This window comes from Nomascus leucogenys, chromosome 17, assembly GCF_006542625.1.
Source record: "Nomascus leucogenys isolate Asia chromosome 17, Asia_NLE_v1, whole genome shotgun sequence".
Lineage (NCBI taxonomy): Eukaryota > Metazoa > Chordata > Mammalia > Primates > Hylobatidae > Nomascus > Nomascus leucogenys.
The window spans coordinates 28,251,529-28,278,646 of NC_044397.1; the positions used below are offsets into that span (position 1 = coordinate 28,251,529).

Consider the following 27,118-nt stretch of genomic DNA (forward strand, 5'->3'; position numbering starts at 1 on the left):
TACTATTTAGAAAAAGTAAACCCCATCAATCCTGAGGGATTTTAATCAGGTTTTCTGATGTTTGCACCTGAAGACAAACCTATTTAACACCTATATCATGTGGTCACACCGAAAAGTCAAATACTTATTCCATTTGGTAACACCTCTCATCTTAATGAAGAGAAAATATTTTACTAAACTGCTACCTGACCCAGGGTGGAGATACTCTTACCTCCAAATGTCAACAACTAGACTGTATCTATAATATTATCACAACTACAAAACTATCAGAGTAAACACAAAAGAGAGAATTTAGTTAATGAATGTTGGAGACTCCTGAATTCTGATGTAAGATAATGTAAGCAGTATATTCACTGTTCCTGGTCAATTTCTTCCCTTTCCTATCTTCTCATTCTATTCCTATCTTAGCTCACCTCCAATTTCATTATAAATTAGGATTTCTAGACCCTGGCAAAGCCTGATAGAACAATTTTAATTTGTTTCCTCTTTCTTTTTTTTTTTCTTTTTCAAGTCTATCAGGATGTCAGTTTTCTAGAAATCACTTGCAGCCATAGTTTAACCTCAAAACAGGGCACTAAATTTCAACTTTCCCAGGATCATCAAATTTGAGCCTCAAGTTGCAATGTCATTTAAAGATAGTGATCTGCTATAATCCTTGTAGACTAATAGCAAAATGCACCACCAGAAATACGTCTAAAACATTGACCTATTTTTCTAGCTCTTAATGCATAGTACCAATAATGCTATGAGAGAATTTTTATGAATAGTCTTTTCCAAGAATTAAACGATGAAACAGAATAAATCTGAATTTATTCTGCAATTTATAGCCAGCTCAATCCTTTTTAAAGAAAAGCTATAATCTTACACCTTCAGAATGATAATTTGATCAATTGCATTTCAGAATCAGTAAGTAGGATTGATTATACATCTCCCGTCTACTTCAAAGAAAATTTATAAGGAAGACTGTAGACTAATTAAGAGAATGGACTTTGACATGAGTGAGATATTTAAATGTGGATTTTGCCCATTATGAGCTGACTGATTTAAGGCAAATTACTTTGGTCCATTCATATTCATCATCAGTAAAAATGGAATAAGTATATCTACCTCTTAGGTTTATTATACAGATAAAATAATTATATATATAATATCATAGATATAATAATATAAACTTAATTAACACACATATAGTTTAAACATTGTCACTAGCACATAAGTGTTCGATAAATGATTAGCTATTACCATTCCTAAAAAATATTGGTACCCTTTTCTACCTGGTTTCACTGAATTCTTTCACTTAATGTGGTAAGCCAACAACGTTGGTTTCTAATGATTAAAAGCACTGAATATCTAGCATAAGTATAAATTATTTAGACATTTATATAATTTCCTTTTTTATCTCTAAACCATTGCACATCCTTTTGTAGAAACAGAATCTAGATGATTCAGCAAGAGGTTTTTTAAAAAGACAGAAATGGCAAGGGAGCAGAGGTAGAGCCCCTAATGTTAGACATGTGCTGGAGTTTGTATTGTCCCAGAGCAACCTGAGACAAGGATTTGAGTGCAAATAGCAATTTTAGGAAATGCTGGGTGTAAGGGTAAAGAAGAAGGGAAGGAATACAAAAAAGAAAAAGGGTGCCTTACCAGTCCCACTAGTATTGTATGCAACTTGAGTTTAATCTCACTGAGGAAACTCTGAGAGCCAGGGAACATACCCCTTCAAATTATTGCATCCAAGAGGCAGGGGAGCTGGGGTATTTATATCTCAGGAGTTGTCCTGAGGTCATTGTTGAAAGCTGCTCCTATGGTTTGTTAATTCCTAGGCACTTCTGGCTCACTGATCATGGATCATAGGCAAAGCTGTTTTCTGTGCTTCTGCTGAAAAAGAAATGAGATACTGAGATGAAAATACTGGGAGTTGGAAGTCAGGGAAAAGCCCACTGGATGATGACAGAAAGGGAGAAAGGGGACACTGATGGCATGTGCTTCAGGGCACTGAGGACTAAATGAAACCAGAAGAACAGGAGCTAAAACCAAGTTATGGATTGTGACAGGGTAAATCCCAGGGTAAAAATATTACAGGGTAATATTTCAGGGTGAAAAACATTACAGGGTAGTTTTTTTACAGGATAAAAAATCTCAGAGTAAATCCCAGGGTAAAAAGAATCTGAGCAAGGGAAGTGAAAGGCTGAAATTTTTGTGAAATGAAAAAGTTGGCAGCCCAGAAGAAAGCCAGAATTTTGGCTTGGAGGGTGTGGTACACATCTCACACCAAAACTTTCATTTTGATGTGCCCTAGCAGAAAGCTCATGGTGCTATTGGTCTTTCTCCCATGGCACATGGGCAGCTCTGGGCCTATGGGCACACCTTTTAATCTGACTGGCTATTGTTGAACATGCAGTACTTCTCAAAGCATGTCCATGCAATAATGGTTCAATACATGCAAATCAATAGACATGATACATGATCAACAGAATCAAGGACAAAATCTATATGATAATTTCAATAGATGCTGAAAAAGCATTCAATAAAATTCAGCATCCCTTCATGATAAAAACTCTCAACAAACTGGATTAGAAGGAACATACATCAACATGATAAAGGCCATACATAACGCCTAACTCAGACACACTTTTCAGACACACTTTAGAAGGAGGGGTCCAATTTGGAACACCTACTCAGGCCTAATCTTTCCTCTCCAAGGAAAATTCAGGTATTTCCAGACTCCACAACTCCTTTGTACCCAGAACTTTGCTCATGAGCCTGACATTTTCTGCACTCTCCTGGCCTTCTGCACAGAATTGGTTGGGTGCCATCCTCCTCTGCAGCAGAGATCCCAGAGAGAAACCTGTGGCTATGGGCTGAGGCCCAGAGTCTAGGCTGAAGTAGACTGAAAATGGTGAGAGAACTTGCAACACCTGACCTCTCAGTTACTGACTCCTTCAGCAAACAATTATTAAGCATCTACTTTTTTCTCATTTATATCTCTAGCAGAGTTATAGGGGCAAGCAGGCCAGGATCCCAAAAACTCCTCTAACACGCTCTGCCAGTTAGTCCATCTGTGCTAAGGAGGCTAAAGTTGTAGACTAGATCGTGATGGTTAGATTGTCTCTTATTTTCTGACTACTGAATGCCAAAATCCGTGTCCATCCCACCCTTGCTCTTTTTCTGACCAGCTCATCCCAGGGGGTGCCTCAGTTAAGTCCATCTTTGAGGCTAGAGACAACATGTACCCCTGGCAGCAAACATCAGTGGGATCCTTGTCAAACACAACGGTAGTCATTGTCATTAGAGGGGCTTGCAGAACATTTTCAAAGAGCAATATTTTTTGTTGTTAGGCTTCTTGCAGTTGCAATTATAATTAGGGAATTTTAAGAATTTAGGACTTTTTCAGACAAAAGTTACAGTATTTGGTTTATACAGAACAACTTTTCACTTGGAGTCATATCATTCATTTTATTGATTTTTTTCATTTTTTATAAATCCCCGTGGATTTAATGTGTTAGAATAAAGATATCTCTGCAGAAGGCAATTCTCATTTTTAAAAAATGGCTGTTGATCAGTGTGGAGTTATCCTTACAGATTAATGTGAAAAAGAAACATGTTTAAAAGGCTATTTGAAATTAACTTGGGGACATTTTGAAAGGAAAAATCAATTAAATAATGTGTTTCTAGATCCTTCCTTAAAATATACGAACTTTCCATTTTGTATAGTGACATTTTTTTCAGATACATAGAGATATGAATGAACATCCTTAGAAACATAACTGAGTCTTTATTTCTTTGGGAGTATCATTACCCTTGAAACAGGATGATAAAGCTGAGAATAGTACCATAAACTCAACTATAAATAACCCACACTAACAAAGGAAAACGCTGGTTGAATGACTTTTTACACATACCAAAAAGCAATAATTTACAGACATTTCCCAGTGAAAACATGGAAGTAAGAAAGAAAAGAGAAATAAATTAGGATGCTAAATGTTGCCTTCACTGTGTCAAGGAAACTAATGATCATTTAAGAAGGAAAATGATAATCCCTTCTCAGGGCCCTATTTGATGTGAACTGCTGTCTAGGCTTACTCTTGTTAGTTCTTTATGGGAAATTCAAAGTGGGTAGAATACAGCAAGTTTTTTTTTTTTTAATACCTTTAGGGAGGCTTTTACTTTTCACTTTACCACAGACTCCTCATGCCCTAATATTCATAAGTCCACCCTGATTTACACTTTTATTTTTTTCAGCCTGGTCTTTGCAGGCATGTGATTTAGGGACTCCTGTCCTATGTTCCCCCACCCCCCCAAGTTTCTCTATTTGATATCCCAGAATTATGTTCACTCCATAATTCCAGTCTCAAATAGCCTCCATCATTTCCCCTTTCCCTGTCTAAATTCATTTCTCCATAAAATCCATTCACATGACAACAACTTCATGAAGGAGTGTCTGAGCTTATCACATTTGTTATTTATAAGCAGTGGTATGCTGGCAAATGTTTAATAACTGGCTCTCCCTGGAAGGAAGAGGATCCCAGGTTTGTGGTGTTTGTCCATTTCTGTGGTGTACATTCTCTTACCATGGCCAGTTTCCACTTAGAGTTAAAAAGGTGCTCACAATCTGCTGGTGAGAGCTGGTGAAAGCTGGCTCCAGCACACAATTGTTTTTTAGGAACAATTGGCCCATAACTTTTTAAGATTGTATCAAGGTATTGTATTTTTTAAAAGAGGTTGTAGAAGCAGCACTGAGCAAAAGTAAAAAGAACCAAGTTCTAGCCCTCGTTCTGTCATTCCATAATTAGTTGATTCTAAGGCCACTGAATCTTTCTGGATCTCAGTTTTCTCATCTATACAATAACAGGAGCACATGAAATAATGTTCTAATGCTAACAGGCCTATGATTCTATGTCATCCTTCATACAATCATGCATTCCCACCTCAACTGAAATCTCCTTGAGAGTCGGCTATGCCATAACATAGTATATCCTCAACACACCAGGCACAGGCCCTTGTACTTAACCGGTGCCTCCTAAATAGCTGTTTTGCTGAATAAATGATTCATCTGGGTAACACTGGCAGTAGCCTGGGCATATGATGGGTTAGTGGTATAGAATAGGATATGAAATTGCATTAGAACAAGGAGAATCAAGTGATTAATTTGAATAATAGTTTTCTCTATGAATAATGATAATTTCCAGGTTGGTAATAGGCAAATTGAATGGTGCCATTTGTACACCATTTCTGCTCCTTCTCTCCCCTTCAGGGTCTACCCTAAATATGCGCCAAGACATCCTCCATTTGACCTTGTCCCCTAGTAGAAACTTCCTTTCCCCACCACCATTTTTCCACATTCAAGTTCACGCTAGACTATGTCTTTAGCATTTCTTTGCCATTTGCATTTCTTCCTGTCATATATCACTGTCAAATTTATCTCAGAGTAAACAATGTCTTTTTTACCAATACCTTTCTTTTCGTTTTTCTCATATTGCTACTTGTGAGCATAAAAAAACCTGAATTCAGGCTGATTGGAGCAGTATTAATAATACTCAATAGCAAAAGCCAAGAAGACTTCATGTATTGAAGTAAAATTGGACATTCAACAGAATAATAAATAAAATTATTTCTACTTCAGCTTTTTCTAGGCTCCTAAGGCCTAGATATCATATGACAGTGAGGTAAGAACACAGCCCTGTGCAGAACTGCTAAGATGATTGTAAAACCGTTTTTATCAGCATCAATGAACCCTAACCAATAAAAAAAAAAAAAAGAAAGAAAGAAAAAAACCTCTAGAGTTCGAAGAACTGGAGAAGAATCCTGTTGAGAGAGTTATTGGCAGTATGGCTCCCCAAAGCGAGGAAACCTACTTCTTTGCTTTAAGCCAAATGAGAGGAACTTCAAGGGGAGGAGACACTTGAAGAGTTTGATAAATATCTCCCAGAGTTTTAAAAAAATGTTAGTGCAGGCATAAGACATTGTGGCTAGACCGGCCTGAAGGAGCAATGCAGAGAACAAGGCAGGAATCAAACTTGCTGCACACCAACTGTGTGCCACACAGGAGGGAACAAACCTAGAGTTCTTGGAAGGACTGCCTGGAAAGACATAGCAAACTGCCAGGAATCGAGGACAGTGTCAAAAGTAACAAACTGCATGAGGTTTCACCTATCTTACAGTAATTATAGATGCAGTTGAGGCCCCCACAGGCAAAATCACTCCAAAAACACCCCTGTGATAAAGTCAGGTTTGAGCCTCTATGACGGCAAATCCAAATCATATCAGTAAGCTCTTTGCTGTCCCCTTAACTCTTCTTCCTCATCCCCCTCCAGTGCTGAAGGCACTAGAAGCCATAGTTAACGATGGAAGAGGAGATGCCACGTCTCATACACACACACACACACACACACACACTTTACATTCATATACATACACTCGCATACACATGCATTTATACACACATTCACATGCATTCATACACATGCACACACACAAACACCACACACACACTAGGCTTCCAATTCTTGGTCAGGCTCTGGCTGGGAAATGGGAGAAAATTTAAAGAGGACAATGGGTTTCTATTATTATACCGAACTGAACTGCTTAAAGCTTTAAAGTAACTGGTAGATTATTAATTGCCAGAAAATAGAGAGTAATTTTTAAAACTCTGAGATCTGGTCAAAATTTCATCCAAGAATCAGGAAAAAAGCTATTCAACCCAATGTGTTAAAGAGACAATGAGAAAAAAAAAAAAAAAAAAAAAGTTGCTTCAGGTTTTTTTTTTCTAATGAGTTTTTTTTTTTTAACTATAATGGTCGCAGACTTAATAGAAAAAGATTGGCCTCCAACTCTTCAAGTCCTTGAATGTTTTCAAAACCACTTTAAAACACCAAAAGGCATTGATTCATCTACCCCTAATCAAACTGCAAGCACCCACATTTGAGAAAAGCAAAAACTATTTCTTCTTCGATTGTGTTGTTCCTCTGTTTTGCCTAATTAATAGTATTAAAACTATGTGTTTTCTATTGTTTTTCATTGAAAACGCACTGTACTTTTACTCCCCTATTGATTTTTAAGTCAGATAGACCTATAACATTCTTCATAAAGGAAAATGTCTGCAACATTCCAAAATTAATGGTTAGAACCCAACCCACTTGTAGACTAAGCTTCCCTGTAATATGTGCATACTCCAGTGATGACTGTACATGTAAGAGTAAAATAAAACCTTTATTCAACATGATCATCTCTGTATAGAACTTGTTATACTAATTTCAAATCTCTCAAAGGATATAGATGTTTTCGCCAGCAGGTCTGGTCTCAGGGATAAGAGAAATTCATTATTCCATCTGTATTAATTTGTCATGGTGTGTACAGCCAAGGATCCAGCACAGAAATGGCACAAGCAAAGACTTCCAGGCTGACTGTCTCTTGGGGGTCCAAGACACAGTAAGTTGTCAGAGTTGATAAAGATATGTTCTAAGAAATGTGAACCTGCCCATTATTTTTCTGGGAATAGCAGCCAAAACCAATAACAAAAAAAAAACGACCCAACACCGCCAGGCTTGTGGGCATTCTTTACTACATTTCATGCCAATTATTCCTTCTCACATGAAAAGCAGGCATTAATTTCCAACCCCTGACCTATATTTCACATACCAGAGTTTCAGACCAAAAGAAACACTAGCTATCATAAAAATGCTACGACAGCCTGCCACATGAGGAGGAATCCCTTTAGGCTTCCAGCCAACAAGTTTGGTTTGAGTCTGCCACACTTTTATAGGGTGGAAAGGTGACGTAGGGGAGAAAGAGGACAATTGTCCTCCCTTCCTTGAGAGGTCTTATCACAATATCTACTACTTTCAGAGAGGTAGTGAAAAAAATGATGGAAATCATAACTAATATCTGCTTGTCTCCATGGCATCTAGAGTCCCAGCAGGCCTCGTCCTTAGCTGCTTCTCCTGTTTCAAACACAAACTAATCATTCCAGTAAAACCTCCAGAAAAGATCTCCTGCATGCATGAAATATTCCAAAGACATGGGATTGGAACTAGAAAGCACTTCAGACAGAAACTTAGGCTGGAGCATGGCTTCTGTGAATGGGAAGTCATAGGCAATGGTTCTTCTAGTGGCTGAATGGGAATTCGAGTATAACGGCTCATTTTCACTAAATGGTTCCCTGGGGGTCCAAAAATAACAAAAGAGCAATATCCAAAAGTGCCGAACATCTTTCCAGGGGTAGCTTTTTCAGGGGGAAGAATCTAATTCAGTGAGGACTCACAATGTGTTATACTGAAAAATGGAATGAAAATACATTTCCAGCCTTCTCAAGCAGACTCCAACAGTGAAGAAAAAATGAGAACACAAAACATTCTCAGGTTATAGCCAAGTTCTAGATGGATCTCAAGACCCAGCAGAGAGATTAATTTAATTTTCTAAGATAGCAGAGTAAGTCAAGAAATAGGGAATTTAAATGAAATTATTTTTGCCTGACTACCATATCAAATCCTTAAATAATAAGGCAGCGTCTAACTCCATTATTTCAAACTTCAAATATTGTTCTAGCATAATAAGAGAAGCATACAGAAAGGGGATGGGAGGCATACTGCATTGTTACTCAAAGTAAACCCTCAGCATCTTCTGTACTTCATTCAGTCACATATATGTATTCACATACATGTATTAACTATTCCATTCAGAGTTCTGTGCAAGCTGCTGGGGCTGAAATTGGGAACAAGATAGATAAGACTGCTGTCTTCATATAGAAGCAGAGAAGAGAGAAAAACTGCATTTTGAACAACAGACAAGCTCTAGCTATGCCAAAGCTCTAGCTAAACTGATATACTTGGTCAAGGTGTCCAGCCTTTGTAGAAAGAATTTCAATTTAGGTTCTGGCTCTGTCACTAACCTAACTTGTGACCTCAAACAAGTCATGAATACTTTCTGGCTCCCAATTTGGAGACAATGGCACCTGTTTTAGGGAGCTGAGACTCAAAGAAGACAATGAAGTTTTATAAAGTGTTGTATAAATAAAATGTCTTATTACAAATATTAGAAAACACTTATAGCGGCCAAGCATGGTGGCTCACGCCTGTAATCCCAGAACTTTGGGAGGCCGAGGTGGGCGGATCACCTGGAGGTCAGGAGTTTGAGACCAGCCTGGCCAACATGGTGAAATGCCGTGTCTACTAAAAATAGAAAAATTAGCTGGGCATGGTGGCAGGTGCCTGTAATCCCAGTTACTCGGGAGGCTGAGGCAGGAGAATCACTTGAACCTGGGAGGTGGAGGTTGCAGTGAGCTGAGATCGCGCCATTGTACTCCAGCCTGGGTGACAAGAGCAAGACTTCATCTCAAAAAGAAACCAAAAAACCAAAAAACACTTATAGCAAAAATACTTGTTAAGAGTTAGCATTCTATTTGTTGCCTAATTCAAATCTAACAAAAATATCTGCTGTCAGAGCCAAAAGAGTAGGCTGTGATTGTAGCTAATCATTTACACAACACATCATGAAGAACACGCAACACTCAGATCTGTACAAAGTCACAAGCTAAAGCATAATAATGTTTTACACAGTTTAAATTGTTCACAAACTATGTAAAAAAAAGAAAATGCATATTTTCCATTCAATACTCTTCAGAATTAAAGAAAAATAAGAGATACAGAAAAATAGGCCTTTTTAAATAGGCAAATATAATTTTCTTTAATGAATAGATAGGTTTATTTCAGTTAGTAGTCAATGACTCCAGGGAAAGAAGTTAGGGGAATAGTCCATGAGGTTTTGGTATGTGTGTGTGTTTTTTCTTCCTTTCTCCCCTACCTCTCTACCAAACGAAAGGAGCCAAGAAGAATGGTGAACTGAAGGTTTCTTTTTATTCTCCCATAATTCAGGTACATATTTTTTCCAGCTGAAAAGGGGGTAAGTACTTCTTCAGCTATGACCCAGAATGATCAGTTTCCATTTCAGAAAGAATGGTTAAAAACAAATACACATATAGTAGACATGCAATTGTAGTCACATAGATTTTTTCCTATATCTAAAACAAATGAATCTAAATATTTTAAGTGGCTTTACCAGTTGGTAGAAAATGTGCAAAACATAATTCGCTGTGTCTATTGGGTTCCTTTTATGGCAATGAGCAGGTAGGGGTTCCCATTATCTGACAATAAGGACAATAGTTTTAAATCCAAACCCACTGCGGAATCAAAACTGCCATAGTGGGAGAAGTCTATCGAAAAGATTTTCATTGAATGCTTTGGCACTGGAGGCATTGAGAATGCAGGGCAGCTCATCAAGACAGATTCCCTGTCAGCAAATCCTGGCACAAGTATATGGGAAAGCTGTGACCCTCTTGCAAACAGACAGTTTAACTCCCTTACCTTTGGTGTAGTGGGGCACACCCTACTACCTACAGCAAACTTCCCATAGGGCAGAATATTAGCTTGGCATGAGATGGCTTATCACCTAGTTATTCTAGGCATGTTGGGGTAGTCACAACCAGTAAACCTTCTAATGTACTCTCATTCCAGGAATGCATAGACAAGGTAGAGAGGACAAGTCTATTATAAGCTTAAATACTTAATAACTTAGTGGGGTAAAGATTTAATACCAGCGTCTTGCCAGCAGAAGTTAAAGATGGACAGAAAGAGCCACAAAGAAACAAAAGGAACCCCCGCTACCCCCACCACACACACACACACACACACACACACACACACATCAGAATTTTGCCTATTATAGAATGCAATTCTACAAATCGCATAAAAGCTGCAAAGGAGTAAGTTTTCAGTAAATGTCAAAAATTAAAAGCAGCGCTATAAAGGTATTGTAAAAAAAAAAAAAAAAAAAAAGAAACCACACACACACAAGGGAAAGAAAGACACTAGGAAGCTGGGTGATGACTGACTCACAAAAATGTCTTACAGAAACATCAGCATGAAGAGAAACTACATCTTAACCAAAACCATCTGATGGCTGAACTCTAGGTGCCTTGTAAACAGGATCTTTGCCTTTATTTTTCTCTCAGCAGCTGACTGCAATTTTGGTGGTGTAAATAAGATCTGGATTTTTTTCTACAGATGAAACTTATATGTTTGATGTTTAAATTTCTGTAATTTTTCTTTAGCCATACGAGGTTCTGGTGATATGAACACAAGTTATACTACGTGCGTGCACACACACACACACCCAAACACACACACACACACACACACACTAAACATTGATATGTATTCATATGTCCAGATCTTGGGACAGGGAACATACTTTCTGATGATATAAAGCATAATCTTTCTTAGGGAAAATGTGTTGTTTTGGTACCTTAATCTTTTCAGTTGGTATCTCAGCTAGACAACAAAGGAAGTTAAGCCTGATTTAGCTATATTAGATTTTAAATCTGCTGAATTCACCAAAGTTTACCCTGAGCCCAGCAAAGTGTTTAATACATAATAGGCGCCAAGCAAATGTCTGTTAAATGAATTAATATAGTAAAACCAATCAGCAAACCTATCATTAAAACTGAAGTTTTACCTTAATAATTTGTATAAACTAAAATAACTTTCATTGTAATATTGCTAGTTATGAGCTAATAAAGGTCTACTCAGATTTTAAAAATGTGTTTGGATTTCACACTCTTCTCCCCAGTAGCAGCCAAGTCTCTGTCAATAATCATATAGTGACATTTCAAGGCCTCATGTCTTAAGCTAACAAATAAAACCAGGGGGATAAGAAGCAAATTTATGAAGTATTATTTGAAGAATACTTAAATGATTGCCTAAAAGTATTTTTCCTTCACCAATTTACCATTGAATGATCTGAAATTGCCACCATCAATCATGTATTGGACGCAAAACATTCAAAGGTTCTGGTAAAAGGCAAATATGTTATAGGTACCATCTGAATTTCCTTAGACCTTAAAAATGTCGGTTAAAATGAAGTTTTATTTAATGGAATAATTTAAATGTTTGTAGTCTGTATAACCATTTGTGTTTGACAGGCCTTCAGGCCTTCAGCCTTCCCCACCCCACTACTCACCCTGATCCCTTCAAAAACTTTTTTCCAATATTTCTGAGTCTGAAACAGGCTGCTAAATAATCCCATTCCTGCTGGCTCCTGTGATGACCTCAGCTTGGCTTAGGCATCATTCCTGCAAGTACCCCAATTCCTCATAGGGCTCTCCAGAAATCAAATCTATGCAAGACCTATGTCACAAGAAAGAAATCTTACTTCCATTTTGCTTTGGAGAGATTCTCAAGCATGGTCACTTAGGTCCCAGTACTTTACAGAGTTCTCTATCTCTCTCTCTTCTCACCACTAACCTCCCTTAAAATTTTAGAGTTCCTCTGCTCTCCACAAAACTCGGATATGTTCCATTAGGGCAGGGAGACAGCTCTAGGTGCCTGAAACCATGGCATATGCTGGCTCAGCACCCCCTCACAGGCAAGGCCCTATGCTGAGAGCTTATCCAACCTGGCTCCTTCTTCTCCCAGGACATTCCTCAGTGTTTGTGCAAACATGTTTCTGGCAAGCACAAGATAAAAATGTGCCAAGTATGCCTGAATTTCAGTCTCAGTTGAGACCACTTCCACATATGGAAAGATGAAAAGATAAATACTAGCACAGTATCATCTACAAACATCTTCATGAAAATTAGATTCTGAGATCAGTTGATCCTGCAATAGACAGCAGATCTCTGAATGATAGGACAAATGTGATTTGATGAAAGGGACAAAGGGGAAAGAGTCATAAAGGCTAAAAAATTCAGAATCTGGAGGTCATTCCCAGGGTGATGAGCCCAGGAGCCAGGTGCCTTAAGGGTGAATGGCCAAGGGCACCTGAGGATATTGGGTACATGGACAGGGGACATTTGGGTGAAAGGAGATGAAATGGGAATGAAAAGACACCAGCGATAAACTCAGCCAGGTCTCAGTGTTTCTGAATCTGTCTTGGAAACAAATAATTATCTTTTCCAGTGAAATTCCAGTGAGTTTCTGAAACTCAGTCTTGGAAATAAATAATATCTTTTCCGGTGAAATTCCATACAAAAGTTTGATTTCACAAATTTGTCATTGATCTTCCCCGTAACTGGCTCTGTTCCATCATTAGCCAGTCATAACATCAGTCTATGTGACACCAAACATCCAGCCAATGCAGCCATAATCAAAACTCCAGTTAACCAGCCAGCTGTTGTCTGTACATAATGCCAAGCAATCAACTGGACTAACTTCATGCCTGGGTGGATGGGAAAGACCAGATGTTTCAGCATTATGTAAATGCTAAGTGCCAATTGAAAACAGGAGTGTTCGCTGTCATTTTGCATACAGTCTTAGAATGAGCACTTGCACTTTTCTCCTACCAAGATCTCAGAGATATGCATACACAAACACAGGTACATATGCACACTGAAAATGCCTGGGTGCGTGTGGGCATGTAAGAACATGTCAGAGGTGCAGGGGCAGTAAGTTAATTCATACAATCTCAACTTTATAAAATGTACTCAATGTGCCTGTCCCTGCCAGTCTGTGCTCTTCCCTGCCTTGCCCTGCTCTGCTCTCCATCTCAGGGAATGACTCTTCCAGGTTCTTTTGCCCTATGGCTTCAGCATATGGCAGGCACAGCTAGAAGATGAAGGGCACAAGGAAGGGCACGACAAACAAATTTTCTCCCTTCTCTCTCTGTCTCCTTTGATATCTCCAGAAGCTGCACCTCCTTCCAGGTTATCTTTCCGTCCACAGTTCTGGTTCCCATCCAAAAGCCCTTTTTCTGATCCCTAAACTCCCTCTCCATCATCTGCGAAATCTATTTCCTGGACTAAATTTCATTTACTGAAAGACCTAGAGTGACTTATTTTTCTGGCTGGACCCTGACTGATACACAGGATAATCTGGCAAAGTAAGGTACTTCTTATCCTGGGGTTTCAAGGGCAGCATGAGGCCTATTAAAGAGCAGCTCAAGTGCTGAGCCAATGAAGGATGTGAGCATAGCTCTTCTCCTCCTCTTCCTTCCTTCTCCCTATCAAGTCTTTTAACTAGTAGCAAAATAAACAGGTAAAAATGATTTAGTTCTTGCTTTGGCAACACATATTCTAAAATTGGAACAATACAGAGAAGATCAGCATGCCCATGTGAAAGAATGACATGCAAATCTGTGAACGCACTATTTATTTTTTTACTATCCATGTATCTTATAAAATCATGTTGTATACCTTAAATATACACAATAGAATTTATTTTTTAAGTGATTTATCAAACACAACTCCCACTGTTTCCTCCAGTGATTCCTATGAGACAGAACCCCCAAATCAAATGTTTGGAACACTTTCCAAAATCAGCAAGCAATCCTGTCTTCCTGCCTCCACTCTATATGTCTGCCAATGGACAATGTAAAATGATTTTATCATTTCTTCTTTTGTGGGCTAGGAGGCAGCAACTTCTTCAGATAGCCCTCTAAACAGTAACTCAGAGTTGATAGCTTTTCAATTTTAAGTCAAAAGTCATTTCAAAAGTCTTATTTATAAGTTTAACACATTGTTATATCTTTTGAAAACAATCTTATATCAATTTTGTCAGAAGTTTCATCAGACCATCTTAACAAATTACATTTACACATTCCCTTAGCATTCACACTGATGAGGACAAAAGAAAACAGGAACATCAAGGTAAAGTAGATTTCACTGAATGTAGGAGAAATCATTAACATGGAAGAAAGCAAATGGAATGAATTCCTTACACATACGTTTTCTGAGTACTTAGGTACAGGCTCTGTGCTGTTTACTTACAATACACGAGTTCAAAAATGATAGTTCCTGCTTAAGAAAGGAGCTCACACCTGTGAACTGAGAATTGCACTTTATAAAAGCATTATTTCTTTGTCAGTAACTGATCTGTCTTGTAAAATAGCATGAAATACAGCTAAAAATAAAGGGGACAAAACCATACTCACCCCTAATTCTGGCATACAGTCAACTATCATTAACATATTGGTGTATATTATTCCAGACTCTTCTCTATGTATGCAAATAATACAAATATTTGTATATATTTATATTTCACATAAATTGGAGCATGTTATTCCAACTGTTTTATATTAGCAATATTTTATGAACATTTTTCCATATTAACATACATTCTACCTAATCTTTTTTATACTATATCTTATTGTATGGAATGTGTATATGTCTTATTGCTAGTGATCTAGATAGTGTCCAATGTATTTGAATTATAAATAATATTGCAGTGTTATTTGTACAAGTGCAAAACTATATGTGCAAGGTTACATTGCACCAAGAGCAGAAGTATATATGCAAGGTTACTACGTGTGTGAAACTATATGTGCATAGTTTTACACTTGTACCAATATTTTTATACAAGTTGCTTATAAATAGTTAGAACCCTAGATCTCCTCCCCATTCCTGTTGCTGGGAAATTGACCCATCACTTCTCAGAAAGGAAACTGGGAATTTATTCTCTGGAAGAGGGTAACAGATAAAGTCCTTGGACTGGGGATTGACTGGGCATAGTTGAATGTGTGGTACCAGACCTCACACAGGAGACTTAAGCAACAACAATCATACTAGAGATGGAATAATGAGGCCTCTAACTTCTTCCCCTACAAAGCTTCCAGAATACTGGCAGCCAGACCTTTACCCTCCTGGAAAGAAAATGGAGAAATATTCACTGCAGAACTTGACCAACCCAAGAAAAAAGACTTACATATACTGGCATCAGCATTTCACCAAAAAAAGCCCACTCAAATCACCCTACAATTGAGATCAATACTCACAAGCCCCCTAAATAGGACATCAATATTAATCAAGAACCAGCAACCAAGGATTACCAGATAGCTGAAGAAATATTGTAACATGGGAGATGTGACCAAAAAGAGAGTAGAGGAGGGAGATTTTTAAAAGGAAACAAGTTTTCCGCAGAGAGAGTCATATTAAAATACCCTCAGAGAATACCCTCAGAGAAAATAAGAGAAAAACAAACAGGGTATTACCAAATAGGAATATTCTGAAAGGAAAACAGAGTTCTTGAAACTTAAAAGTGATTACATAATCAAAATTTCATATATTAAGTCAATTCAATGTGAAAAAAGCATTCTTTTCTATAAATGGTACTGAGATAACTGGATATCCTCATGCAAAAGAATAAAGTTTGATCCCTATCTCACACCATACACAAAAATTAACTCAAAATGGATCAGACACTGAAATGTAAGAGCAAAAACTATAAAACCCTTGGAAGAAAATACAGCAGCAAATCTTTATGACCTTAGATAATGGTTTCTTTTTTAAAAATTGATATATCATACTTGTACATATTTTGAGGGTACATATGGTATTTTGATAGATGTATACAATGTGTAATGATCAAATCAGGGTAATTGGAACATCCAGTACATCAAATATTTATCTGTTCTTTGTGTTTGGAACATTTTAATTCTTCTCTTCTAGCTTTTTTTTTTTGAAATATACAGTAAATTATTAATAGCTATAATTTCCCTACTACTCTATTGATTTTTTTTTTGAGACGGAGTCTTGCTCTTTCGCCCAGGCCTGACTGCAGTGGCACTATCTAGGCTCACTGCAAGCTCCGCCTCCTGGGTTCACGCCATTATCCTGCCTCAGTCTCCCGAGTAGCTGGGACTACAGGCGCCCACCACTGCACTTGGCTAATTTTTTTTTTTTTTTTAGATGGAGTCTCACTCTGTCACCCAGGCTGGAGTGCAGTGGCGCAATCTCAGCTCACTGCAAGCTCCGCCTCCCAGCCATTCTCCTGCCTCAGCTGCCAGAGTAGCTGGGACTACAGGCGCCCACCACCGCACTCAGCTAATTTTTTTTTTTTTTTTTTTTTTTTTTTTTTGAGATGGAGTCTCGCTCTGTCACCCAGGCTGGAGTGCAGTGGCGCAATCTCGGCTCACTGCAAGCTCCACCTCCCAGCCATTCTCCTGCCTCAGCCGCCCACGTAGCTGGGACTACAGGTGCCCACCACGACGCCTGGCTAATTTTTTTTTTTTTTCTATTTTTTAGTAGAGACGGGGTTTCACCATGTTAGCCAGGATGGCCTCGATCTCCTGACCTGGTGATCCGCCCGCCTCGGCCTCCCAAAGTGCTGGGATTACAAGCATGAGCCACCGCGCCCGGCCTACTCTATTGATTTTTATAACTCATTCCTTCTACCCAACTGTACTTTTGTAGCCATTAACAAACTTCCCTTCATCCTCCTCCTCTTCTCCTCCCAGATTCTGATAATCACCATTCTACTCTCTATCTCCATGGGCTCCACTTTTGTAGTTCCCACCCCTTGTGTTAGTGTGCCCTGGACATGGGACATGGGACATGGGACATGGTGTCAAGAGATTCTTTTGGAGTTTTACAATTTAATGGCTGTGCTCCTGGGTTTCAGGGTTGCTTGAGGCCTGTAGCCCCTCTCTTTTGGCTGATTTCTCCCTTTTGGAACAGGAATGATAACCCAATGCCTGTACCCCCATTGTATCTTGGAAGTAAATAACTTGTTTTGATTGCTCAGGTTCATAGATGGAAGCAAATGAGTCTCAGATGAGACTTTGAACCTGCACTTGGGACTTTTGAGTTAATGCTGGAATGAGTTAAGATGCTGGAGAACTATTGAGAAGGTATCATTGTATTTTGCAATTAGAGAAGGACATAAGATTTGGGACCAGGAGCAGGATGATATAGTTTGAGTATTTGTCCCCACCTGTATTAGCCCGTTATCATGCTGCTGATAAAGACACAACTGAGACTAGGAAGAAAAAGAGGTTTAATTGAACCTACAGTTCCACATGGCTAGGGAGGCCTCAGACTTATAGCAGGAGGTGAAAGGCACTTCTTACATAGCAGTGGCAAGAGAAAATGAGAAGGAGCAAAAGCTGAAACTCCTGATAAACCCATCAGATCTCATGAGACTTATTAACTATAACAAGAATAGCATGGAAAAGACCGGCCCCCATGATTCAATTACCTCCCCCTGGATCCGTCCCACAACACGTGGGAATTCTGAGAGATACAATTCAAGTTGAAATTTGGATGGGGACACAGCCAAACCATACCACTACCCAAATCTCACGTTGAAATATAATCCCCGTGATGGAGGTGGGGCCTGGTGAGTGGTGACTGGATCATGGGAGTGGATCCCCAAGGCTTGGTGCTATCCCCACAATAGTGAGTTCTCATGAGATCTGTTCGTTTAAAAGTGTGTGACACCTCTCCCCACCCCTCTTGCTCCTGCTTTTGCTATGTGACGTGCCTGCTTCCACTTTGCCTTCTACCATGAGTAAAAGTTCCTTGAGGCCTCCCCAGAAGCTGAGCAAGTGCCAGCACCACACTTCCTATACAGCCTGCAGAACCATAAGCCAATTAAACTTCTTTTCTTTATAAATTACCCAGTCTCAGGTATTTCTTTATACCAATGCAAGATTGATCTAATACAGCAATAAAACAAATAACCTGATTTTAACATGGGCAAAGGGTCTGAACAGATATTTTTCAAAAGGAGTCACACAAATGACCAGTAAGTACATGAAAAAATGCTTAGTATCACTAATCATTAGAGAAATGCAAATTAAGACCACAATGAGATATTACCTCATACCTGTTAGAATAGCTTTTATTCAAAAGATGAAAGATAAGTGTTGGCAAGGATGTGCAAAAAGAGAACTCTTCTACATTGCTGGTGAGAATGTGAATTAGTAGAGACATTACAAAAATAACAGCATGGATGTTCCTCAAAAAACTAAAACTAGAACTACCATATACTCCAGCAACCTCACTTCCTGGGTATATAATCAAAGGAGTTGAAATCAACATGTTGAAGGGATCTCTGCACTCCCACATTCATTCCAGCATTACTCACAACAGCCAAGATATGAAATCGACCTAAGTATCCGTTAGTAATGAATAGGTAAAGAAAATGTGGTATGTGTACACAATGAAATACTATTCAGCCTTTTTTAAAAAAGGAAATGCTATCATTTGTGACAACAGAGATGAACCTGGAGGACATTATGCTAAGTGAAATAAGTCAGGTATAGACAGACATGTGGATATGTGGAACCTAAAAATGTGGAACTCATAGAAGTAGAGAGTAGAATGATGGTTACCACAGATTGGGAGATTGACAGAAGGGAATGTGGAGTTGCTGGTCAAAGGGTACAAAGTTTCAGACAGACAGGAGAAATAAATGTTGAGATCTATTGCACAGCAGGTGACTACAGTTAATAAAAATGTATTGCATATTTCAAAATAACAGAGTAAATTTCAAATATCTCACTGTAAAAAACAATAGGTAAGTAAGGTGATGGCTAGGTCAATGAACTTGATTTAGTCATTTCACATTGAATATATATATCAAAACATTACATAATAGCCCACAAATGTATATAATTATGATTTTTCAAGTAAAAATAATATTTAAAAATAAAAATATATTTTTGAAGAAAAATAAATAAACAGAAGTAGATAGTAATGATGATTGTACAACAAACATTGAATTATACAACTTAAAGTGGTGAATTTCATGGTATGTGAATTATAGCTCAATAAAGTTTCTATTAAAAAAATAAAATCACCTACAGGGTTAATAAGAAAAGAGAAGGAGATCTAGGATTAAATTCTCGGCACATTATTAAATTCCCTGTTATCTAGAAGTTCAGCAGAGGAAGATAAGCCAGCAAAAGACACTGAGCATGACCAACCAGTAAAGTAGAAGAAACAACCAGAAGACTGTGGTGTCACTGAGGCTGAAGAAGAAAGTGTGTCAAAAGAGGTATGCAGTGGTCACCACTGTCAAATGCTGCAGAACAACTGAGTAAGAGGAGATAATAAATTGACTGCTGGATTTCACAAGTAATGCCAATAGCAGAATAATATACTTAACTTGCCTTTATGATCCTTATAAATCTACTTTGTTATTTCAAATTACCAACAATTATTGAAAAGCATAGCAAAAAATGATGTTTATAATATTTGTCACCTTTTTAAAATTTGTAATTTGTGGGAATTTCTTAGCCTAAATAGATATTCATTTCATACCTAAACAAAACAAAGCAAACCTTAATAGAAGGGCTGGAATAAAAAATTGAGCACATATTCCAAAAATAAGACAAAAAGTCAAAATATGGAAAACAGGAAAGAAAAACATTAGAATAACAATACAACTCCTATTTGAATAATAGGAGTTCAGAGACAAATACAAATGGAGAGAAGAAAATCATCAAAGAAAGAATCCATGAAAATTTTATAGAGTTGACGGACATGAGTTTCCAGATTGAAAGGATCCAGTGAGTACTAAGCATAATGAAGGAAATTAGGCCTACACCAAATGCCGTCACCATGAAATTGTAAAACACTTGGTCAGGGGGAGGGTGAGTAGGAACTAGACAATCCAGTAAGAGTCCAGAGAGGCCAGGCATGGTGGCTCATGCCTGTAATGCCAGCACTTTGGGAGGCCAAGATAGGAAGACTGCTTGAGCCCAGCAGTTTGAGACCAGTTTGGGGCAACAAAGGGAGACCCCATCTCTAAAAAAATTATTAATGATAATTAAAATAATAAAATTTAAGAGTCCAGAAAGAAGTTTAAAGGGAAGGAATTTCAAACAAAGTTTCAAGAATCACAATGGCAGAGATTTCTCTAATTCCAATCTGAAATCAGAGAACAATAGAAATATGCTTTCAAAATTTTTATGGAAAATTATTTGCAACCTAGAATTCCACATGCAGTAAAAATTAAAATCATATGTGAAGGTAGAATATGGACATTTTCAGAAGTACATAAATGTCAAAAATTTTACTTCTTATGTGAGCCTTCTCAAGAAGCTAGTGGAGACTGTGCTTCTCCAACACAAGAGTAAGAAGAAGGAAGATATGAAATTTGGGAAACAAGCATATGATATAGGAAAGAGAAACCTCAGGAAGAAAGATCCCACAACTGCACACCAGACCTAGAAAACAACTAATCTATGTTTGGAGCAAGTCAAAAGTCTCAGGAGAGATTTCTTCAAGACAGTGAATGTGACAAAATACCTAATGTGTCCAAAAGTTTTGAGAGGATGTTTCCACAATTGAGAAAGAGTTTGGTTGAAGAAAATGATATGATTATAGAAAACTAAAGGAAGAAATGACAGTAAAACCAGGACCTCATTAACTTCAAGGAGAACAAAATATTGTCAAGAGAAAAAAAGATCATGGTATGCTACCTAGCTCATTTATGAGCAATTACATAGTCATAGAAATATGAACCCTGATTACTAGTCTAATCAAATTGTCATATAGCTATCTTGGGAGGTAGGTGGGACCTGAAGTGGACCAAATGTGATAGAAGAAAGAAGTTGAAAAGAGTTAAATCCTCATCCTCCAGAGCAGTAAGTTAAAACACAATGCTCAAAATATTTTCCAGTTAAATGTCTCTTTCAATTGGCTTTGTAAATGCTCACACTTTCCCTTTACTTCTGTTGTCTATAACACATGGTAAATCAATCAGTTAATTGTTGATTTGAAGATAGGTAATAAATTGAATGTCAGAAAATATAAAAATATTTAACCTTAATTTTATGTAAGAGTTTCCTCAGAAGTAGTTTTGGAATGAAAAAAATAGTTTGAAAGTACATATTAAAATTTAGAATTATTTTTTGCAACTCAGCTAATGGTATTATCTTGACAGAAAAACTATTCTCTAATAAAATATACAGCATAAGAGAATGTAAGCTTTGAATGTAATTGAAAAGAACAAATTATTTGCTTAAGATATGCAGAATTGTCCCATAAATCCACAGGAATTGGCCATCTGGTTTGTCTCCGTTACATATCTATTGACTCAAATTATGTCATCTGACTATTCTGGGGGGCGGTCAAGTAAAGTAAATAGAGGGAAACAAGTCAGTACAAAAACCATTGAAAATCTCACTGTTCTTTCCATTCATGAGCGTTTGTTTTAATTTGACATACTATAATGTCGCCACGTTTACCTATGTGCAAGCCTAGAATCGAGCACTAAATCATTAGGACCAGTTCAGGATAGGGCTACAGTGTCTCAGCCTTTATGATGGAATTTGAAGTGCGATGACCATTTGAGTCATTTCTGTTTCTACATCCTTGAATCCTTTGGAAATTCTTAACTGTTATCTTTCACTGTCTCATAGCTTTCCATTTTTCCCCTTAGCAAATGAAAAGTCTGCAGAAATTTGAGAGAAAGAGAAGATACAAGCCTAATCAAAGGAAGATTGATTACTTTCCTGATATTCTGTAAATCTTGACATTCTGTAAAAGGAATGATAGCATCTTAAAGAGCTAAAAAGCTTTCCTTATTCATTCATTTTTAATATAAACCTGTAATTGGATCATTTGGTTTTAACAGGTTCTTTGATTTAGAGAACCATACTCATTATAATTGGTATTTATAAATTCATGTCAAAGAGAAATGTATTAAGAATTGTGGTTAAATTTGAAATTGGCCAATATAAGAAATTTTTTCTATTAATCCTGAGATATATTTCTTCATAACAGTTTTTAGATAATTTAATGCTAAGATACTGCAACTGGAAATTTTAACCATTTTTAAAAGATAGTTAAAACTGCCATAAAACAGAAAAATCTTCCCAATATATTATTCCAGGCCACAATGGGAAACCATAGCACAGCCTGAAAAGGCAATGAATTTACATATTATTGCCTAGAAAAGTATCTCTAAGTGCACAATAATAGAGAGTAATTTTATTTGAAAACTCAAAACACCTTAAAAGACCAATAAAATGTTAAAATTATAATCCCTTATAGAGATTGAAGCTACACACATATTCCTGTGTGTACCTTTATATCATTTCTGAATATTATTATTCTGCTCATAAAAGTGCTGTACTTTTTCTAAGGGAGATTATATACTAAATTCTTCATGGAATCTTTGGGAATTTGTGCCCACGCTAAAGCAATACACCAAAGCAGAATTCTAGAAGAAGCTGCTTTTAAACAAAAATGAATTGAAAGACAATAATGTATTTATCTATTAGGAAGTTAAATATATAATCTCTTAATTTGAAGTCAGAAGATTAAAGTTGCCTTTTCATTTACCTATACCACTACCCAAACCATTAAGGCTTATGAGCTCTACTTCGGCCTTTCTGGTCAACTGTCTGCCAGAAAGCAATGTAATTACCTCTTTGAACTTTAACTACTGCATCAGAAATAATGAGAACAATACTTTCTAAAACTCTATGACTTTACAGAGTCTCTAGAAGACTCTGTATTTCATGATGTTGCTTCAGCATAGTTGATTCAAAGTTCAAATAGCTTTCTAATTCTGCAGCTCTTTGTGATCGTTTTATTTATTATTACCTGGATATTACTGGAGTATTCATATATGCACTGATCGTATTATTAATTTAATGGCTATTCTCTTTTATCACAAACTCTGGAGTATTCTATTAGTCTTTAGGAATAGGATGTCGTGAAGTAAGAAACTGGCTCCATCTCCATGGACACTTACGTTTCAAGTCAAAATAGAGTTAAAAGGAACCCCATCACACGCTGTAAGCAACCAGAAAAAATCAGACAAAACATAGGAAACACTGGTTTAGAGGCATTTGAAAAGAGGCATTATAAGACTGTGATCCTTGAGAGAAAGAAACCAGATGATGAGATGTTAACCTGCACCATCTTACTTCCTGTAGGCAGTTTCCAGGCAACAGCACAGAGTTAGGCAGTCTTTTTAAGCTGAAGAAAGAGAGATTAGAATTCAGGGATATTACGAAAGGTGGAGTTCGTGGGGCATGGTAGCACAGACGAAGGAGACGCACAAAAAAGGAACTCCGGAGATCTGCAATGGGGTCTGGAGGAGGCTTTGCCTAAGTACTGATCTGTGCATGCATGAGAAGAAATGACTCAAGCTTGGGAAAGAACCACAAGAAAGGAGTAGTCAGAAATATTCCTGCAGCTCACAAAGGGCTAGGAATTGTTCATGTTCCCACCAGCCAAGATGAAACAGTAACAACAACAACAAAATTTTAAAAATCAAAAACCAAATATATAAGGTATTGAGTAAAAGCTTGAGAATGGTATTAGATTCCAAAGCACTATATAATTAAATGGCCAAAAACTAATGATAAAAAGAAAATCTTAAGATCAGCCATAAAAATAAGATACATTGTGACACACTGCAAACAAAGCAATAAAGAGAAGAATGATAGCAGACTTCTATCATAAACTATGCAAACCAGATGTATTGAGAGGGGGAAATATTGTCTACCTACATTTCTTTATCAAGAAAGACATATTTCCAATGTGAAGAATGAATGTACATTTCTGGAAGAACAAAATGAAGAGAATTCATCACCAAAAGAATTGCACTCCAACAATGCTAAAGGAAGTTCTTTAGGCAGAGCTAAAAATAACACCAGGTGGAAAATTACATCTACACAAAGGATTAAAGAAAGCCAGAAATGGTAAGTATGTAGGGGAATGTAAAAAAACAATTTTCTCATTTTACAAAATATCATCAAAATATAATCGACTCTTCAAAGCAAAAATGAGAGCAGTGTAGTATGGGATCCACAGCAAATGTGGAAGTAAAATACATGAGAACAGCAGCCATCAGGATAAAGAGATGGAAGCACCCTGTTGTGAGATTCTTATACTACATGTGAAGAGGTATAAGGTAGATTGGGATAAGTTTTTTCTAACGAAAATTCTTTGTATTATTTTTACCTCAATATGTGACTTTTTTAAAAATTTTAGGTTTTAGGTACACTTGCAGGTTTGTTACTTAGGTAAATTGCATGTCTCAGGGTTTGGTGTACAGATTATTTCATCATCCAGGTAATAAGCATAATGCCTGATAGGTAGTTTTTGGATCTTCATCCTCCTCCCATCCTCCACCCTCAAATAGACCCTGGTGTCTGTTGTTCCCTTATTTGTGTCCATACCCAATATTTAGCTCCCACTTATAAGTGAGAACATGCAGTATTTGGTTTTCTGTTTGGGTAACGGCCTCCAGCTTCATTCATGTTGCTGCAAAGGACATGATCTTGTACTTTTTTATGGCTGCATAGTATTCAATGGTGTATATGTACCACAGTTTCTTTATCTAGTCTACCATTGATGGGCATTTAAGTTGATTCCATCTCTTTACTATTGTGAATAGTGCTGCGATGAACTTATGCGTGCATGTGTCTTTATGGTAGAATGATTCATATTCCTTTTAGTATATACCCAATAATGGAATTGCTGGATAAAATCTTAATTCTGTTTTAAGTTCTTTGAGAAATTGCCAAACTGCTTTCTACAATGGCTGAACTAATTTACATTCCCCCCAGCAGTGTATAAGTTTTCCCTTTTCTCCACAATCTCACCTGCTAGACTGTGATTAAATTCCTTCGCTCTTCCGCTGAAAGGAAACTCCAGGTGATTTGGCATTTGATTAAAATTATTAGGCCACCATAGGTATATCTCTGAGAATGTTCTGCGAAGAGATTAGAATTTGAGTCTATGAACTGAGTGGGGAAGATCCACCCTCAATGTGGGCAGACACCTTCCAATTGGCTGGGGGCCCAGATGGAATAAAAGGGTGGAGAAAGGGCAAAATCTTGCTGTGTCTTCTAAAGCTAGGATACCCTCCTGCTGCTCTTGAATGTTACAACTCCCCTTCTCAGCTTTTGGACTCTGGGAAACACAACAGCAACCCCCAGGCTCCCAGGTTTTTGGCCTTGGACTGAGAGTTATGCTATTGGCTTCCTTGGTTCTGAAGCCTTCACACTTCGCAGTGAGCCATGCTATCAGTTGCCCTGGTTCTCTAGCTTGCAGATGCCTATCATGGGACTTCTCAGCCTCCATAATCAACTGAGCTAATTCATATATCTCATCAGTTCTGCCTCTCTGGAAAACCATGACTAAAACACCTATTGATTACTTATAATATGCCAGAAATATTCTAAGTAATTTATATATATTAAGTCATTTAATTATCATAGTTCCAATTAGATAGGCACTATTATTAAACCCATTCTACAGATATAGTCCTAAGGCACTTGCCCAATGTAGATATAAGATGCTTTAGGAGTTCAGAAACAGGAGAAGGAGAAATTCAGGACCAAGAGGAGCAATGAGGACTGTATTAGCCTAGAGAAGTTGTCATGGAAGTTATAAGACTTGAGCTAGCTCTTGCAAAGGTATATGCTAATGACTACCAGGTTTGTCACACCAAATGTCACAATCTAATATTATCAAAGATCTAGTACTTCAGCAGAGTAGTTGTCATCAATTCCTCAGATCTCTCAACATTTATTAAATACCTATTATATTTTAGCCTCCGCAATCAAAGAGATAAACAAAAAATGGCTATCTATTGAAAATGTATATATAATACTCACCACATTACTAGATGTCACTGGGGTACAGCCCCTACTTTTGAAAAGCGTGTAACCTAGTTGGTCGTGTGTGTGTGTGCATGTGTGTGTATATGTACACGTGTGCAAACTAAAAAGCAACTGAGACAAGGTTATAATCATGAGCCAAACTGAGCAATGCTCTATGATTCAGGAAAGCAGATTACTGTGAATTACCCAGATAGCTTCACGGAGGAGATGGCTTGGAGCTGAATATTGAAAAAGCAGCCACATTTATGTAAGTAAAGGAAGCAGGAAGAATTTACCAGCTGGTGATAACAAGATGAGAAAGACTAAGGCAGGGATAAGCATAGTTGGTGTGACTAAGAGTGAATAATATTAAAAGATAGCTGAAAATAAAGTCACACATGTAAAGGGGGCAAGAGGGACACAAGTTGGACATTAAAATTAACTCAAATCCCAGATTGTTGTTGAGAATATATAGGCTTGATAATTTTCGTCCTCAAATTCTAACTAAATCATTCTGTTTTACTTATGCAGGAGAAAGGGCAGAAATATAAGAGAGAGTGCAGAGAATACTAAAAATAATAGAAAAAAATAAGGTTTCAAAGATCATCTGATATGTATGTAATTTCACTGGAATTCAGAAATATCAATAAAATTTAAAACAGAGAATGTTACCTGATCCAAGATCTTATTTTTAAGCCCAAATCTTCTGTAAGCAATTAACAAACAGGCATCACTGATCCCACTAAACATCATCAAACCATATAGAAAATGCGAACTTTAT

General features: G+C 37.4%; 1 protein-coding gene and 1 non-coding gene across 2 annotated transcripts in view; one reads left to right on the forward strand and one right to left on the reverse strand.

Annotated features, from left to right (window-relative positions):
• Positions 1-27,118, reverse strand: part of LOC101178038 — a 291,177-nt gene that overhangs the window by 252,944 nt on the left and 11,115 nt on the right. The window lies entirely within an intron of this gene.
• On the forward strand, positions 14,043-14,145 carry LOC115831014. Its single transcript, XR_004026570.1, has one exon. It is a non-coding gene; the product is annotated as a U6 spliceosomal RNA (small nuclear RNA).